At 45.9% G+C, this 19,952-nt stretch overlaps 1 protein-coding gene across 1 annotated transcript in view; it reads right to left on the bottom strand.

The window, feature by feature from the left end:
• ANXA11 (annexin A11) overlaps positions 1–7,243 on the bottom strand; it is a 44,504-nt gene extending 37,261 nt beyond the window's left edge. The window contains exon 1 of the mRNA XM_055425343.2: positions 7,028–7,243. The gene's annotated coding sequence lies outside the window, so the exon portion shown is untranslated. The remainder of the gene's footprint in view (positions 1–7,027) is intronic.
• Positions 7,244–19,952: the final 12,709 nt, after the last annotated feature.

Here is a 19,952-nt window from a genome sequence, read left to right as displayed (position 1 = left end):
ATCTCTCTGGGGTATCAGGAGCTGCACTGACCATCAGCCCAACTCAGCTCTAAGTTACTGATATGTCACACCTGGAGTTGAGGCAGGTCAGTCAGGAGAAGAAAGCACAGTAACATACTCTCTATCTTAAAGCTGGGTCTTGGAGGGACACCTGCCCCCACATCCCTAGGGCCTCTAAGGTGGCTCTACATGCAGAAGGCATGGCTGCCAAATCTGACCACTGGGAATGAGCTGGAAGCAGTGATGACCCTCAAAGCATCAGCAAAGCAGCAGCAGCAGCAACCTGCGTGCTTGGGCACCAGCCCACTGGATCAGACGCTGCCCTCCTCTGCACTGCCTGCTGGCCTGCCACTGTCATGAAACCCCATTCTTATTTCCCAACCTGAGGAAGGCTGGCTTAGAAAATGGAAAAACTGACAAACAGAGTAGTAGTTTCAGACTGAGGACAGCAGTGGGTGGTGTTCCAGAAACTTCTGGTTGTCCCCTCTCAACCATCTGCCCATCTCGCTTCCATAACAGAACACTACCAGCAGCCTGGCACATGGCAGCCCCAAATTAGGACTATGCTTCTGAGCTTCCCTGGCAGCAAGGCAGGACTCTGTCAGGAAGTCAGCTGTCCTGGACCACGCAGGTAAGGGAAGCCAGAGCAGCACTATGGTCCCCAGACTGGCCATCAGCACAACCTGAGTGCCATTAGAAAGGAAATTTCTCAGGCCTCACCACAGACCCCCTAAATCAGAGCCCTTAGGGATGGAGCCCAGGAATCTGTGTTTTAACAAACCTTCCAGATTATTCATAAATGTGCTCAAGGAAGACTTTCAGGAGCAACTGTGCCTAAGGAGTCTGGTGCCTGGACAACCTCATGGAACAGGCACTTACTAACTCTGGACTCCAATTTCTGGAGACAGAGGGAGAGAGAAACTCCTCTTAAATCATGGCCAAACCTGAATCCTGATGCAGGTGGGTGAGGAAGAGGAACGATGAGAAACTCAACCAAGACAGCACAAAGTAGGAAAGAAACAACATCCAAAGTGTAAGAAATAATAAACAGACAACAAGACGCAAGAAATACAATCAAGACTATCCGGCACGCAAACAGTCTGAATTCTCTACCAAAGACGGAAGTGACCAAATTCAGTTTGTTGTTATTATCACTGCCTCCTGCCATCTCCCCTCAACCCCAGTCACGTGCTGATTACAAGAGAAACACTTTTTTTAAAAAAAAGGAAAAGAAAAGTTGAAAATTAAGGCAAAGAAATATTAGGTCAGCATGGAGAAAAACCAGAATGGAAATATTATATTAAAAACATGTTGAGAACTTTCCAATAACCCTGCCTCTGCAGACTGAGGGTTTTTTCCAGCCACTTCTCAGCCATTTGCCTTTATCTGGAAACACACGACTTGGAAAACTACTCACTAGGATTTCATGGTACAACAAGGCTTAGGCCATTCTAGTTCCATGAAATAGTTTACATGCCTTAAAACACAAGCACAGAAAAGACTGTAAAACTTGGGGCCCAAGCCTTTACAGCTGACATTTGGTCTAGGGACATTTTTGTGTACTATTTTGTCATATCCCTTGGGGAACAGACAGTCTGTTTCGCTGCTGTAGATGAGGAAGGAAATATAACTGTGAGTGAGCGCCATCTACTTGGACCTGTGGGATGGGGGAGGAACCAACCGCAAAGTCAGAGGTCCATTCCTGGGTTTTGTGAACTGACCTCCTTTTATCCATCCCTCCTAAAACCTGGCTATCACGGAGGCCACTGGGACAGACAAGAAAGGTGAGCTCACAGTCATCATGAGTCTAAGAAGCAGACAGAGCCAGCCTGATTACTACCTACTCTACATAAACCTGAGTGGAAACTAAAGGACGTGGCTTACCCCCTGCCTGACTGATGCTTGCTTCCAAATTTCTGAGCCTTTTACTTACTGTCCTATAAAATGCATTTAATTACTAATTTCAGGATTACAAAGAAGGAATTCTCCCAGATTATTGACAATATATGCTCCTAAAATAGATAATACAGAATTTAAGGCCAAAGGTAGAGAATAAGTAACAAATGACACAAGGCACAATCCACAAAGATAAGCTTGATAAAGTTGTAGACACGAAACATGCACCCCAAATTCACAAGTCCAGAGCAAATGTAAGCCGAGTTTGACTCAAAAAAAAAAAAGATTCAATAAGCAAGGATGCAGAGGGCACCCTCAAGATCACAGAACTATCTGACGTCTGTGTTCCACAGAGAATACACATCATGAAAGTTTTTCAGGTTGATCATGTAGCTGGCCACAAAGAAAATCTTAATACAGTCCCCACAAGAGATTCTGCCAAGCACCTTCACTCAATAAAACTGTGTATGTATGCTCAGTTGCATCTAACTCTGCGACCCATGGACTGCGGCCCGCCAGGCTACTCTGTCCATGGAATTTTCCAGGGAAGAATACTAGAGCAGGCTGCCATTTCATACAGGGAATCTTCCCGATCCAGGGATTAAACACGCATCTCTCGCATCTCCTGCATTGGCAGCTGAGCTACCGAGGAAGCCAAGAGAACTAGCAGCCAACATTAAAATATGATCAGACTGCCCCAAAACTTCCTCAGAAATAAAAGATGCTGCCTTCTAAAAAGTCACTGGATCAGAACTGATACAGAGTACTAGGAAGCAATGGAAAGATGAGCATTTCATATAAAGGCCCACTGGCTAGACTGGTACTCAGAAGAAAATGCTGAGCTCTACATAATTTTTAAATTAAAAAACTAAAAATAAATGAACCAATTTAGACATGAAAACTAGAGCAATGAAATAAGCAAAAGTAAGAAGAAATGAGTAACAATAAAGGTTGAAATAATGACCAAAAAAGTAGAAAGAATTTTTAAAAAAATATTTACAAATAATTTCCAAATTATGTAACATATTTTATGAGCTATATACCTCCAGCATATCCAATTAGAATCCTATTCTTAGTATCTAATGAAGACATTCTATATCACAAGGCCTGTAATCTCTCCTTGATTTGGAAGACTTAACATTATAAAAGTGTTAACTCTTCCTTATAAAGTTTCCTACCAGTGGCTCAGTGATAAAAGAATTCGTCTGCAATGCAGGAGACCCAGGTTCGATCTCTGGGTCAGGAAGATCCCCTGTAGGAGGGCATGGCAACCCACTCCAGTATTCTTGTCTAAAGAATTCCATAGACGGAGGAGCCTAGCAGGCTACAGTCCACAGGGTTGCAAAGAACGGGACACAACCGAAGTGACTAAGCATGCACAGACTATTTACTCCAACACTGTTTCAAACTATAAAAACAGTCAATAGCCTCCATACCCAGCAATAAGGGAAAGGTTGAATAAATTATTTCACATCTGTACTACAAACCAGCCAGGGACAACCTAGGGTGGGTGGGGGTGGCCTTGGCTTTTGTGCTCACAGCACAGGGCCAGACAAACAGTGGGAACTCACTAACTATGAGTTCAACAGCAACATCCTTGTCACTAGCTTCCTAAAATAGCCATGACCTTTTAGGTGAACACAGCAAGCTCAATCGGCTATCATCAGCCCCCTCACAGACACACCCTTTTCCCCAAGGACGCCATCCCCAGGCTTAACCTGCACCTCCCTGTCATCAGCTCTGAGTTTCTCTTAGTCCCTCACTCACTGTCCTCCAAGGCAGTCTCTGCCCATGCTACAGGTGTAAGAGGCTCCAGGCACCTGACTTCCCTTCTCAATTTTAGGAGTCATTCCTCCCCCTTTTTCCTGCAAAGGCAGTGGAACCTTCAGGACCATAAGCCCCTGGGAGACTAGAACTCAGAGATCACAGGACCAGGAGTCAGCTACTTACCACCCACACACTTCAACCCCAGCTGCAAGATTCCTTGCAGCAACCCAAGATATCAACACTGCCATTGCCACCCCCTAACTGATCTCAGCCCCTTTTGCAAACATCTTCTCACCAGATTCTGCAAACAACCATTTTACTACCCAGAACGCTGGGACCCTGTGTGGTTATGTGGCTTGTCCCAGGACACCCAGCACAGATGGGAACTCTGCCTCCTCACCCCTCCACTGCCCCCACCTGTTACTTTCTCACATCAGGAGCAAAGTCAGCTGTGGTTTGAGTCACTATTCACGCCACAGTGTCAGGATCCTCCCAAACCACCACATGACATCCGACCTTTATTTCACGGGCTCAGTGTCAGAAGGCCTCCTGTGGTATGGTTTCAGAGTTATTAGAAAGCTCCATTGTATTTCAACAACTGCTTTTAAAAATGCATATTCCCACAAAGAAATTTCAGTTTCTCCATTTCTCCTAAGACCTTTCCTATCTAGGCATCCCTCATATTCCTCATGTTCTATAGGAATGGGCTCACAAGGTGCTGTTGAGAAAAATCCAGAGAAACCTGAATCTGTTCACTTGGCTACAACTGTGAAACACACCTACACACAGAGTCTTCCTCCAGTGCCCACCATGGGACAAGTGCTAGGAACTGCTTAAGGGGGAAAACGCAGCAGCTGAAAAGAGGGAGGAAAGAGCAGGAAAGACAGTGAGATCCAGAAAGGCCCTAGGTTCTCTGAAGATCCAGCACTCAGCACAGATTTGGTTTCTACATTCACCTCCTGCCCACACCAGCTTTTTTTTTTTTGCAGTGAAAGACCAGGAAAATCCCACACTAACCTATTCTGGCTCAATTCTCATTCCTACCATCCCTAGCTACCCATCCTCCCCAAATCACGTGGCCAAGGCATCACTAATCAATCTTGGCCTTCTAGGTGCCGCAATCCAGGACAAGCCCTGACAACAATCCTTGACCTGATAACATAAAGGAGTCCCAGGGGACTTCCTCTTGACCTCTCTGCCAGTTCCTATGCCCACCTCTCAGTCTGAACTCCCTTCCATCTCACTCTCCCCACTTTTTCTTTTTTTTGCCTATCCAAATTCAGCTTCCAAGGTCAAATATCCCTGGCCTGCCTCTTCACTTGGCTGACATCTGCTGAGTACCAACATCAGAAAAGGTCCTTTCTGGATGCTGTGAGAACAAGAGATGAGTGAGAAATACCACCCACCCTCCAGACACAGAGGACAGGGCAGAGAGATGTTGGCTGTACAGTTACCACTGCAGGACGAATACTGAGAAGTGATGGTAAAGGAGTAGAGGAGGGCTGTGTGGGCTGACCGCATGTCTTGCCCCTTCCTGCTCCAGGTACCTGGATGGCTCCTAAAAGGGTGACAAATAACAGGCAGAAATGGGGAAAGGAGGGCAGAAGAGCATGAGCGAAGACATAGGGACAGGTCAGAAGGAGAGCAATTCAACTAGGCTGACCTTCAGCTGCATGAAGGGAGTAATAAATAACATTAGTACTGACTCTTACAGATGAATACTTATGTGTCAGGCCCTGCTGTAAGCTTTACGTCTATCTGGGACACGGGAGCATGGTCACCACCTATTCAGATCAGTGACTGAGCTGTATGGCTGTTAAGTATATTAATTTTCATTTAATCCTCACAATAACCCTGGGAGATAGGTATTATTATTGTTGCTGTTGTCATTTAGTCGCTAAGTCGTGTTTGGCTCTTTGTGATCTCATGGACTGTAGCCTGCAAGGCTCCTCTGTCCATGGGATTTCCAAGGCAAGAATACTGGAGTAGGTAGCCATTTCCTTCTCCAGGGGATCTTCCTGACCCAGGGATAGGACCTGCGTCTCCTGCACTGGCAGGCAGATTCTTTACAGCTGAGCCACCCGGGAAGCTCCAGGTTTTATTATTACCCCCATGTTAAAGATAACGAAACAAAGGCACAGAAATTTGGAAGGGATGCCCAAGGTAGTGTGCAGCCCATGATGGGGCAACAAATGGTTCTGGAACCTCACTTAGTCTCTCCTGTCAGGGAAAACCTTGTGTCAAGGAGGGTGCCTTGTGCGAAGGGGCCCTGCTTATTCTCCTGGCATTCTGAACAACTGACTAAAACAAGGAAAGAGCATAAGGAGAGCCAGGTGGGGGATGAGCAAGATAACATGCCCTGCCTGGACTCAACCTGGCACTGCCCTCTAAGCTTTTGTTCCTGCTGTGGGGGCTGGGCAGAAGCTCACCCCTTGAAAGGTCATGCCAAGTCCAGGTCAAAGCAGCAGGGGAGCAAAGTGAAGGCAGGGAGGGAAGGCAGAGTGTTTGGCTACCAAAGATACCCTGGGTCTGTCCTAAAACACCCAATCGCCAAAGAAAGGTCCCTGATTTAGAGAGGGAAGGGGCAGAAATGTGCCAGGCAAACTGCTCCCAGCTTGGGCTGGAACTGTCTAGCTAAGCTTCTGCTCCCCAAAGTCTCATACTGATGAACTGCACAACTCTCCGTTAAATCAACAGACTCATTTCTTCAAGCTTTTTCAGGGGGAGGAGAAGTCAAGAACCCCTCCCTGAAACTGAAGCTCAAAGCTAAGATGAAGGAACAAGCAGAGAAGGTAAACACACAGGTGAACACTGCACCTGGGGTGGATCCCGCATTCTCTCAAATAAAGTGTCTTATAAATCAATTCCAACAGCAGCAGCTCCCAGGAATTTCCGTCTTTCCAGTTCCGGAGGAAAGTTCCTGAAGGCAGCCACCCCTCCTAGGTCTCCTCAACAGAAGCCTTTTCCGGAAGGGTACACACACTGTCCAGAAGTCAGCGGGGTCAGAGGGGTCGTGGCCATCCCCACACCCGCCAGCGCCTTCTTGCCGCAGGTTAACGGGCTCGCAGGCCCTGAGCCCCGGACGAGCACACAATCACGCGGCCCTGGCCACTGGGGGCCCCGCCTGTGCACCGCCCACCCCACGAGGAGGGCCCCCAGCCGCTGACAGAGCTGGGCAGGAAGGCCGACGAAGCCCGTCCGGGAGCAGCCCGACACCCGCGCCTTCGCCCCGGTGCTGTGCAACCAGGAAGCCGCGGGCCGGGCTGAAGGTGGCGCGGGGCAGTCCGGGGCCTCCCGGCGGGGGCCGCGGCGCCCTGCCTCCGCCCCGTGCCGTGTCCCTCTCAAGCCGAGAACCCTCACTCACCTGGCCACGGGGCAGTGGGCAGTCGCGAAGGGAGAAGTAGGACGCGGGCAGCAGCAGCTCTCTCTCCGGGCGTCCCAGGCGCAGCACCTCCGACCTGCCTGGAGTTTTGTCCCACTTCCACACTCGGAGCACTCGGGGAACTCGCGACCCGCAGGCTCCTCAGTCGTCAGGGCGGAGCCGGAGGAGGAGCCCACTGGGCGGAAAACCCCGGGCCCGAGGCCCAACGTGCCCCGGGGCGGGGCCGCGCGCGCCGCGGAGGGGCGGGGCCGCGTGTGGGCGGGGCTGGGCGTGGCATGCGCGCGGCCCCGCCCCCAGGTGAGAGTCGTTGTGGGCCACACACCACGGAGTATCTCGGCCAGTCTGGGAAGGAAGCCACAGGCCTTCCGCCGCGAGAGGTTACGGCAGGCGCCAGGAGGTCGGCGAAGAACCCGTTCACCGCACCGCCTTCTTGACTTGTCTGCGCTGCGCAGCACTCCGGGGGAGGGGATTTACCCAAGCCCCCTCCAGCTCAGTGTACCTTCCTTATTGACTCTGTACGTTAAAAAGTGACACAACAGGATGGAAGTGGAGGTGGGGGGGAGTAGCTTTATGATGCAAAAACTGCAGTCAGCTATTAATATCTCAGCCGGATGATCAAGGTCAACGTCAAGAATGATAGATCAACAGTGATAGTATGTACCGATTGTGGTCTTCTTTTCAGAAATGCATAATCCTAATCTAGTCGTGAGAAACACGATTAATCCTGGTTCAGGGATATTTTACAAAACACTTGACCAGTATTCCTAAAAATTGTCAAGGTCATCAAAACCAGGGAAAGTCTGAGACACATTGGTACAGCCAAGAGAAGCCTGAGAAAATGTGAAAACTAAATGTAATGTGGTATCCTGGAAAAAGGACATTAGCTAAAGACTAAAGGAGATCAATCCTGGGTGTTCATTGGAAGGACTGATGCTAAAGCTGAAACTCCAATACTTTGGCCACCTCATGCGACGAGTTGACTCACTGGAAAAGACTCTGATGCTGGGAAAGGTTGGGGGCAGGAGGAGAAGGGGACGACAGAGAATGAGATGGCTGGATGGCATCACCGACTCGACGGACATGAGTTTGAGTGAACTCCGGAAGTTGGTGATGTACAGGGAGGCCTGGCGTGCTGTGATTCATGGGGTCGCAAAGAGTCGGACACGACTGAGCAACTGAACTGAACTGAACTGAACTGATGTAATATATTAGTATATTTATTGTACTTATTTTAAAATATATATTAAATATTATTTAAATGGCAACCCACTCCAGTATTCTTGCCTGGGAAATATCTTGGACAGAGGAGCCTGGCGGGTTACAGTCCCGGCAGTCGCAAAGAGTCAGACAGGACCGAAGCGACTAAGCATCCATAATATACTTTTAAAAAACAAATTCACTCTTCAGTCTCTCAGCCCACTTTTAGGCGTATCTCTCGTACAGCAGGTAGATGTACTGTTTATAAAACAGTGTTGCTGTGTTTTTCTGCAACGTGGTTTTTTAGTCACTATATATTGGAGGGTCTTAGCTAGCAAGTGCACCTGGATCAACTTGGTTCTTCCCAACCACTGCACAATAGGAGCGGTTTTCAGAGTCATCATTCTTTGTTACTTAGCTCCTTACAAAGGACTTTTAGATTGTTGCCCATTTGGGGCCGTTAAAAACAAAGCTGCTGGTTCGATTTGCATTTTAATAGCGAAGGAGCTGTACAGGCCGGGGAGGATGCCAGGTCCGTGTGCTGCGCGCAGGGTCCCTGGTGCAGGCTTGGCCGCAGGAGCCCAGCTAAGAACCCTGGGTATGCAGTCATCTTCCGCAGCCTCTCCAACACCCGCACTTCTCCCAGGGCGCGGCTCTTTTTTGAGACCGTACTGCATTGTTTGGAGATGATTGGGCGGGTGAGGGTGAAACGCAGGCTAAAGGCTAGCGACCGGCTCGAAGGAAACGCACCCCGGAGCAGTAAAAGAGCGGAAAGGGTCAGAGGCACAAGGCGACTCTTGCAGGGTTGTTATTACTCTGATGGGGACGCCTGCGGCGTTGTTAGTGCGGGCGCCGGCTTGCAGCGCCCAGCCGAACCGGCAGCTGGGCGGGGGCGGGGGCGGCTTATCTGTTACCTGGCGCTCTCTCTGGCCTGGGGGTTTTGTCTGGTAAGTTCACGTGGCACCCGCCCAGCCCAAAAGCCTGAACACCCAGCACCCGCGCCCCGCGGTGTTCCCAGCTCCTGAAAGAAAGAAAGTGAAGTCGCTCAGTTGTGTCCGACTCTTTGCGACGCCATGGACTGTGTAGACCACCAGGCTCCTCCATCCTTGGGATTCTCCAGACAAGAGTACTGCAGTGGGTTCCCATTTCCTTCTCCAGGTCATCTTCCCAACCCAGGGATCGTCTCCCGCATTGTAGGCAGACGCTTTACCGTCTGAGCCACCAGGGAAGTCCCAGCTCCTAGGTAGTTGCAAAAGCGAGTTTTTTTGATTGGTTCATTTTTCTCCTGACTGAGTGAATGCTTTTAAATACAACGTTGATAGATAAGTAAGTCATTTACACTGGAATTCTTTTTTTGTGTAGCACAAACTTTTCTGCCTTAGAACTGAGCCCCTCGAAGCCAGAATAGTTACCGCTGGGATTTGTGACTTGATAGGAACACCATATGGGAAAAAAGCCTAATTCGGTGTTCAAATACCTGGGTTCTAGTTCCCATTCTGACACTTGGAAGGGATGCGTTCTCCAAGCATTGGTTTTCTCCCCTGTAATAATTTCAGATTAACCTATAAAAATCTGTTAAGTAACCTCTTCTTCATTGTTGCTCAGGGCTGATGCAAACATCAAGCACAGCAAGGGAAAGTAAGTGCTCTGTAAAAATGTCAGGCGCTGTAGACCAATGAGTCTACACATTAAATCTTGTTTACATGGATTCACTCAACTGACCATGGTTGATTACACCCAAGGTGACCCAGCCAGCATGACCAGCCCTGTACTAGATGCCTCAGGAAGAGGGACAAAAGAAAATCCCCTTACTCTAAATACAGTTCTTCTTTAATGGGAAAGAGATATTAAGTTGTAAATACCCCACACAATCAGTTCAGTTCAGTCGCTCAGTCGTGTTTGACTCTCCGCGACCCCATGAATCACAGCACACCAGGCCTCCCTGTGCATCACCAACTCCCAGAGTTCACTCAAACTCATGTCCACAGAGTCGGTGATGCCATCCAGCCATCTCATTCTCCGTCGTCCGCATCTCCTCCCACCCCCAATCCTTCCCAGCATCAGAGTCTTTTCCAGTGAGTCAACACGTCTCATGAGGTGGCCAAAGTATTGGAGTTTCAGCTTTAGCATCAGTCCTTCCAAAGAACACCCAGGACTGATCTCCTTTAAAATGGACTGGTTGGATCTCCTTGCAGTCCAAGGGACTCTCAAGAGTCTTCTCCAACACCACAGTTCAAAAGCATCAATTCTTCGGCGATCAGCTTTCTTCACAGTCCAACTCTCACATCCACACATGACCACGGGAAAAACCATAGCCTTGACTAGACGGACCTTTGTTGGCAAAGTAATGTCTCTGCTTTTTAATATGCTGTATAGGTTGGTCGTAACTTTCCTTCCAAGGAGTAAGCGTCTTTTAATTTCCTGGCTGCAATCAGCATCCGCAGTGATTTTGGAGCCCCAAAAAATAAAGTCTGACACTGTTTCCCCATCTATTTCCCATGAAGTGATGGGACCAGATGCCATGATCTTCGTTTTCTGAATGTTGAGCTCCAAGCCAACCTTTTCACTCTCCTCTTTCACTCTCATCAAGAGTCTTTTGCGTTCCTCTTCACTTTCTGCCATAAGGGTAGTGTCATCTGCATATCTGAGGTTATTGATATTTCTCCCAGCAATCTTGATTCCAGCTTGTGCTTCTTCCAGCCCAGCGTTCCTCATGATGTACTCTGCATATAAGTTAAATAAGTAAGGTGACAATATACAACCTTGACGTACTCCTTTTCCTATTTGGAACCAGTCTGTTGTTCCATGTACAGTTCTGACTGTTGCTTCCTCACCTGCATACAGGTTTCTCAAGAGGCAGGTCAGGTGGTCTGGTATTCCCAGCTCTTGAAGAATTTTCCACAGTTTATTGTGATCCACACAGTCAAAGGCTTTGGCATAGTCAATGAAGCAGAAATAGATGTTTTTCTGGAACTCTCTTGCTTTCTCCATGATCCAGCGGATGTTGGCAATTTGATCTCTGGTTCCTCTGCCTTTTCTAAAACCTACTTGAACATCTGGGAGTTCACGGTTCACATATTGCTGAAGCCTGGCTTGGACAATTTTGAGCATGACTTTACTAGCGTGGGAGATGAGTGCAATTGTGCGGTAGTTTGAGCATTCTTTAGCATTGCCTTTCTTTGGGATTGGAATGAAGACTGACCTTTTCCAGTCCTGTGGCCATTGCTGAGTTTTCCAAATTTGCTGGCATATTGAGTGCAGCACTTTCACAGCATCATCTTTCAGGATTTGAAATAGCTCAACTGGAATTCCATCATCTCCACTAGCTTTGTTCGTAGTGATGCTTTCTAAGGCCCACTTGACTTCACATTCCAAGATGTCTGGCTCTAGGTCAGTGATCATGTTATCATGACTATCTTGGTCGTGAAGATCTTTTTTGTACGGTTCTTCTGTGTATTCTTGCCACCTCTTCTTAATATCTTCTGCTTCTGTTAGGTCCATACCATTTCTGTCCTTTATCGAGCCCATCTTTGCATGAAATGTTCCCTTTGTATCTCTAATTTTCTTGAAGAGATCTCTTGTTTTTCCTATTCTGTTGTTTTCCTCTATTTCTTTGCATTGATCACTGAGGAAGGCTTTCTTATCTCTCCTTGCTATTCTTTGGAACTCTGCATTCAGATGCTTATATCTTTCCTTTTCTCCTTTGCTTTTCGCTTCTCTTCTTTTCACAGCTATTTCTAAAGCCTCCTTAGACAGCCATTTTGCTTTTTTGCATTTCTTTTCCATGGGGATGGTCTTGGTCCCTGTCTCCTGTACAATGTCACGAACCTCTGTCCAGAGTTCATCAGGCACTCTATCAGATCTAGTCCCTTAAATCTATTTCTCACTTCCACTGTATACTCATAAGGGATTTGATTGAGGTCATATCTGAATGGTCTAGTGGTTTTCCCTACTTTCTTCAATTTAAGTCTGAATTTGGCAATAAGGAGTTCACGATCTGAGCCACAGTCAGCTCCTGGTATTGTTTTTGCTAACTGTATAGAGCTTCTCCATCTTTGGCTGCAAAGAATATAATCAATCTGATTTTGGTGTTGACCATCTGGTGATGTCCATGTGTAGAATCTTCTCTTGTGTTGTTGGAAGCAGGTGTTTGCTATGACCAGTGCATTCTCTTGACAAAACTCTATTAGCCTTTGCCCTGCTTCATTCCATGCTCCAGGGCCAAATTTTCCTGTTACTCCAGGTGTTTCTTGGCTTCCTACTTTTGCATTCCAGTCCCCTATAATGAAAAGGACATCTTTTTTGGGTGTTAGTTCTAAAAGGTCTTGTAGGTCTTCATAGAGCCGTTCAACTTTGGCTTCTTCAGAATTACTGGTTGGGGCATAGGCTTGGATTACTGTAATATTGAATGGTTTGCCTTGGAAACAAACAGAAATCATTCTGTCGTTTTTAAGATTGCATCCAAGTACTGCATTTCGGACTCTTTTGTTGACCATGATGGCTACTCCATTTCTTCTAAGGGATTCCTGCCCACAGTAGTAGATATAATGGTCATCTGAGTTAAATTCACTCATTCCAGTCCATTTTAGTTCACTGATTCCTAGAATGTTGACGTTCACTCTTGCCATCTCCTTTGACCACTTCCAATTTGCCTTGATTCATGGACCTAACATTCCAGGTTCCTATGCAATATTGCTCTTTACAGCACCGGACCTTGCTTCTATCACTGGTCACATCCACAACTGGGTATTGGTTTTGCTTTTGCTCCATCCCTTCATTCCTTCTGGAGTTATTTCTCCACTGATCTCCAGTAGCACACTGGGCACCTACCGACCTGGGGAATTCCTCATTCAGTATCCTATCATTTTGCCCTTTGATACTGTTCACAATAGAGACTTGCAAAAAGGACCCCGGGGTAAATGAGAGGCAGGTGAGAGGCTGGGGTCCAGAAAGTCTTCTGATCAGTCTTGCCAGACTTTGCAAAGTGAAAGTGAAAGTCACTTAGTAGGTGTTAAACTCTCTGCGACCCCATGGATTATACAGTTCATGGAATTCTCCAGGCCAGAATACTGGAGTAAGTAGCCTTTCCTTTCTCTAGGGAATCTTCCCAACCCAGGGAGCGAACCCAGGTCTCCTGCACTGCCGGTGGATTTTTTACCAATTAGGGAATCTCCTAATTTTTAAAATCATGTTAATCCTCTTTTTTTTTTTAAGGATCTATTCCTTTTATTTCTGCTTTTATCTTTGTACTTTTGTTCTTTCTACTTTCTTTGTGCTTGCTCTAGTGTTCTTTTTCTGGTTTCTAGAGTTGAATGGTAGAGTCATTTATTTTTAGAATCTTTTGTTGTTGTTTTCCCTTGGAAATTCCATACAACTATTTTTTACAAGATTTTAGAAATAGATCTGAGTATCTGCTTTTAATTGGTGAGTTTAATCAGCTTATATGGATAATGACCACAGAAATATTGAGATTTATATCCACCCCTTTTATGTTGTTATATTTGTGTGTGTGTGTGTGTGTATGTGTGTATGCCCTCAGGACTGATATTACAAATTGAAAAATTTCCATCCTGTTCAGTAAAATAGTTGTTGCCTTGAGACCTTACAGTACCCCACCCTTGACCTTCCCCTGGATCCAGGAGTAAAAGAGGCATTAAAAATAAATAAATAAATAAGAGGCGTTTAGCCATACAGGTGGCACAAGATATGTTGAATATCACATGGTATATACTTTCTCTTTGTTTGCTTTTTGTTTTTCTACCTTCCTTTGGATTGTTTGAATTTTTTCATTTAAACAGGGGAGTGATACTAGAATTACAAATACATGAATCAATGACTGCTGTATACCTTTACCAAAATATTCCTCCAAAAACTCCCACTTATAATGTCAAAAAATGAACTAACCATCTTTCCCTCTCAATCTGCTTTCACTCTGGGTTCTATATCTCAAGTGAGATACCACCTTCTGCCAAGGCATCCAGCCTAGAGCTCTGATAGTTATTTGCTTTCCCTCTGCCAGAATCACCACCATGAAGTTGCAAGCCCCTGGTTTCCGTGGATTCCTCTTGGGAGAGGCTTCACAGGTTTTTATTTCGTATAGTTTTACGTAGTTATCTGTTCTTGTAGGATTTGCAAAAGTAAGCAAGCTATTGAAGGAACAAACATTTCAGATAGCAGGCTATGCCTCTCCCTTTGCAGCAGCTTATACAGCTCTGCTGCTGCTGCTGCTGCTAAGTCACTTCAGTCATGTCCGACTCTGTGCGACCCCATAGACGGAAGCCCACCAGGCTCCCCCATCCCTGGGATTCTCCAGGCAAGAACACTGGATTGGGTTGCCATTTACTTCTCCAGTGTGTGAAAGTGAAAAGTGAAAGTGAAGTTGCTCAGTCGTGTCCAACTCTTAGCGACCCCACGGACTGCAGCCTACCAGGCTCCTCCATCCATGGGATTTTCTATACAGCTCTAATCTCTCTCAAAATGTCAATTGCCCCCAGGGGGAGAAAATAGGAGAAGCCAGCTATTTCTCTCCACCCCACCCCCAGAGTCTCAGAAAGACAGCCCTCGAAGATGTGAGGTACATGTAAGACTGCGCACAGGGCAGCAGGGCATGGGTGGAAACCCTAGGTCACTTTCTCTGTTTCCTTCAGGGACATATGGGAAAAGGGAGCTTATTTATCACATATGTTGAACTGTGGGGACTGCAGAATGGTAGATGTAAGGCAATGAACTTGTTTTTGTTCTTGTTTTTGTCTTCTAATTGGAGGCTTATTACTTTACAATATTGTGGTGGTTTTTGCCATACAGTCATGTGAATCAGCCATGGGTGTTCCCCATCCTGAACCTCTCTCCCACCTCCCTCCCCACTCCATCCCTCAAGGTCCTCCCAGTGCACCAACCCTGAGCACCCTGTCTCATGCATCGAACCTGGACTGGCGAGCTATTTCACATATGATAATGTACATGTTTCAATGCTATTCTCTCAAATAATCCCACCCTCACCTTCTCCTACACAGTCCAAAAGTCTGTTCTTTACATCTGTGTCTGTTTTGCTATCTCACATATAGGGTCATTGTTACCATCTTTCTAAATTCCATTTATATGCCTAGTATACTGTATTGGTGTTTTTCTTTCTGACTTACTTCACACTGTATAATAGGCTCCAGTTTCATCCACCTCATTAGAACTGATTCAAATGCATTCTTTTTAATAGCTGAGTAATATTCCATTGTGTATATGTACCACAGCTTTCTTATCCATTCTTCTGCAGATGGACATCTAGGTTACTTCCATGTCCTGGCTATTGTAAACAGTGCTGTGATGAACATTGGGGTACACGCGTCTCTTTTAATTCTGGTTTACTCAGTGTGTATGCCCAGCAGTGGGATTGCTGGGTCGTATGGCAGCTCTATTTCCAGTGTTTTAAGGAATCTCCACACTGTTTTCCACAGTGGCTGTACTAGTTTGCATTCCCACCAACAGTGTAAGAGGGTTCCTTTTTCTCCTCACCCTCCCCAACATTTATTGTTTGTAGAATTTTGGATAGCAGCCATTCTGACCACCGTAAGATGGTACCTCATTGTGGTTTTGATTTGCATTTCTCTGATAATGAGTGATGTTGAGCATCTTTTCATGTGTTTGTTAGCCATCTGTATGCCTTCTTTGGAGAAATGTAAGGCAATGAATTTGAAAGAAGGAGGTAAGATACTGGGCTAAGCAAGGAATAAACACAAATTTGCATATTGAATAACGCAGACCCTGGGAAGTCAGCAATCTGATTTACCATCCACAAGCAGGGAACTGGAGGATTCATTTGTGCAGAAAATGAGCATCTCAGATAAACGTTCTCCAGTGACTGATATCTACTGTTTCCCTCAGTGCCAGCACTGATGGATGGTTAAACACCCTGCGGCAAACTCTATCGGTCGACATACCCTACTCCCAGGCAGAGATTCCAGGCAGTGTTTAGTGCTTCGTCCCCAAATGTAGATGTCCAGCCTAGGATCACCAGCTTGTGAGGGAGGCCTCCAGATAGGGTGACCCACCATCCTGGTTTGCCAGGGATTGAGGGTTTCTCAGGTCACTGGACACTCAGAGTCAGACTGGAAAAGTCTCTGGCAAACTAGGGTGAGTTGCTGCAACAAGTATGGGCAACATCTATCAGTTTGGCTGTGGTTTAATAATTTGCAAGCCTGACTTTCTCAAGCTGTGCATAGTCATCTGCTATAATTTATAGGGTCTTGAGGCAAAGTCTGCCAAAAATTGGATTAAATGGTTTATGACTTTTGCTGATCCTTTTCCAGCCTCTAACACCATATGTACCGAAAAATATGGTCTACATTATTTGTAATTTCCAGCCCAGTCAACTAAAGATGTGTCCTGGCTTCTTTTATTATAACTTGATCTTCTTCTTCTTTTTTAAAGATCTAAGTAGCTTTAGTGCTTCCCAGGTGTCTCAGTGGTAAAGAATCCACCTGCCAATGCAGGAGACGCAGGAGCGGCGGATTTGTTCCCTGGATCAGGAAGATCCCCTGGAGAAGGGAATGGAAACCCACTCCAGTGTTCTTGCCTGAAAAATCCCATGAAAAGAGGAGCCTGGTGGGCTCCAGTCCATAGGGTCACAAAGAGATGGACACAGCTGAGCGACTGGGCACACTATCACAATTAGTTTTATTCAGCGATTATGACTGGGCAGTAAATAGTCCAGTAAATTGACTAGATCATCCTTAACTCGATCTTTAATCAATTGCAGCTGCAGCCCACCAGCCAGTGTCAGTTCTGCAGGGTCAGTGTCTGTGTCAGGCAGGTAGTTAAATGTGATCTTACCATGCCGTCCTGCCCTGCTCTGGAAAACAGAAAGCCAAGCAGTCTCTGGGATGTAAATTACCTGATTTTCATGTCATGGACCAGGAATGGTCTTAATAGACAATTGATACTTCTATCTAATTATCTCCGGGAACAAGGGCTACCAGTTCTGGATCTGAAATAATAATTATGATATTAATTGATAGCCTCCAACTTTAGGGAAATTTATAGAAAATAATTATAAATAGTGAGTTTATTTAGTTACTTTGGGAGGACATTCCACAACCAGTTTAACTAGCAGGATCTGTTCCTCAAAATGAAATGTGCTACAGATTTTTGCATATGTCGCCAGAGTAGATGGTTAGCAACCCGCTTTACCATTTATCCAGGCTAATTTTTATTGCTGTCTCACTTTAGGATGTTGAATTGTGGGGCTTCAATTACCTCCATGACTTGTTGCACGGCTAGAGAACTCTCAAAATTCCTCCCAAAGCAAATCTTGGCTCTGCCGGCAAGGACTCCCTTGACGCACTTTGGAGGGGATGTGGGTTGGCCTACTTTTAGGAACATGTACTTGTCAGCGCCTGAGTTTTCATAAGAGGACTGAATCAAAGTCCCAGCCCAGTTTATTATTAAGGCATGCAGCTCATTTCTTAACTGGCAGTGGAAAGCACCACCATTCCAAGTAGAATCTAAAACCCACAGCCACAAAGGACTTTTCAAAAGCTTGGCTAGGTGAAATGCTGTTTGTGGACAAGTGCCTATAAAGTACGTATTCTGTTCAATCTCTGGACGTGTGTTCTTAAATATATCACCAATTCAGCCACAGAAGTAGAGTTCTGGTCTTTGACTAGAACTCAAGGCTTCTTGGAGAAGTCCTTTCCACGCTTTCTGCTTTGGCTGGAGGCCTTTGACCTACACTGAGGAACATTATACATAATACAGTTTTGAACATTGATCCCCTATCTGTTGTTGGGATGTTGTTGAGGGCATCGCTTAGTGTAATCATTCACAGTGGCCACTCCATGTGGACCTCTCATAGAAGTGAATCTGCTCTTTGGTCTTACTATCTGGAATAGTTACCTTTTCTTAGCAAACTGCAAATACTCTGAATCTTATAATGAGTCATCTTTCCCTCTGTCAGCTGCTGTGTCACTAAATTAGTGAACAACTATGTGTACATGTGTGCTAAGTTGCTTCAGTCGTGTCCAACTCTTTGTGACCCTATGGACCATAGCCCGCCAGGCTCCTCTGTCCATGGGATTCTCCAGGCAAGAATACTGGAGCAGGTTGTCAAACCCTCCTCCAGGGGATTTTCCTGACCCAGAGACTGAACCCAGTTCTCTTACATCTCCTGCACTGGCAGGTGGGTTCTTTACCACTAGCACCCCCTGGGAAACCCAGTGAATAACTATGAGATCATACAAAGGAGACACATCACTCAGGTTGACACCATTGATGAGCATGGAATCAGAGCATACAGGACTGGCAAGATGCTCTATTGGACCGTACCTGCCATGTTAAGTGTCCAAGAATCCCCTGGAGGAGAGTTGGAGACAAACATAGGTTCCTCCAAACCAGTCCTATAGAGTTGCCTTCAGATCATCCCTCTTCCTTAGAGTGAGGTTTAGGGTCAGGTATGGGTCAGGTTTAAGGTCAGGGCAATGGCAAGGGGAGAAAGACATAGGTGGTCCTATATCCTTTTCCCTCATCAGATTTCCGTCATGCAACACACAAGACATGATTGGAAACCGATGGGCACTGAATATGAAGTCAAGCACCATGTGCTTTCAGTTTTTTTCAGCCATTGTGGTCCCCAGGTCAAGGTGCATTCTTACCCCAAGTTCACATCTAGTATATGAGCTGAGAAAAAGTACACTGTAGAAGTTTAAAATGTGGGCTCTGAATTTCACACTGCACATATTTAAAATTTTTTTCCAAGCCATTGTTGGTTTTTAAATTTTATTTTTGCTATCTTTTGCCATTAGAGATTATTATTATGTTATTTGTTTAGGGTAAAGTCTTCTGTGGGGGTGGCAGAGGTTGAGATGGTTTGATGACATCACTGACTCAATGGACCTGAATTTGAGCAAACTCCAGGAGGTCCTGGAGGTCAGAGGACCCTGGGGTACTGCAGCCATGGGGTGACAGAGTCGGACACGCTTTAGCAACTGAACAACAACAACTTATGTATATGGGTATGAAATTCAGCCTATGTGTGTAATCAAGTCTTTTAACAATTTTCTTTATACCTGTGCTCTTGTTTGTTTAATAAAGACAGTCCTTACTAATTCCAACATTATGAGAAAAATAAAGGCTCTGGAGTCAGAGAGCTAACATCAAACCCTACCTCCACACTAACTAGCTAAGTGACCTTGGATAAGAAGCTCTCTTCATCGCTAAATGTATAGAACTGCTTACCAAACACAGTTACTACAGGAAATACATTATGTATCCACTGTGAATCATCTAGCCCACAGCTCAACATTGCAATAGATAGTTACTATGAAGAAATACATCATGGTCGCTAAGAGTTTGGGGCTTGGAATTGGATATACTGGGGGTTCAAATTCTAGCACTCCCTGGGCCAACTGTGAAATTTTGGGCAAGTTTCTAACTTCTTTAGATCTTTGCTTTTTTTTTTTTTTTGTCATCTGTAAAATGAAGAATTGATGCTTTTGAACTGTGGTGTTGGAGAAGACTCTTGAGAGTCCCTTTTACCGCAAGGAGATCCAACCAGTCCATTCTAAGGGAGATCCATCCTGGGTGTTCATTGGAAGGACTGATGCTAAAGCTGAAACTCCAATACTTTGGCCACCTCATCCGACGAGTTGACTCACTGGAAAAGACTCTGATGCTGGGAAAGTTTGGGGGTGGGAGGAGAAGGGGACGACCGAGAATGAGATGG

The sequence above is a fragment of the Moschus berezovskii genome, chromosome 12, assembly GCF_049115385.1.
Source record: "Moschus berezovskii isolate FMDL1 chromosome 12, NW_MosBer_1.0, whole genome shotgun sequence".
In the NCBI taxonomy this organism is placed as follows: Eukaryota; Metazoa; Chordata; class Mammalia; order Artiodactyla; family Moschidae; genus Moschus; species Moschus berezovskii.
Note: the sequence above shows the minus strand (reverse complement) of the source record. Positions and strands in the feature narration are given on the sequence as shown.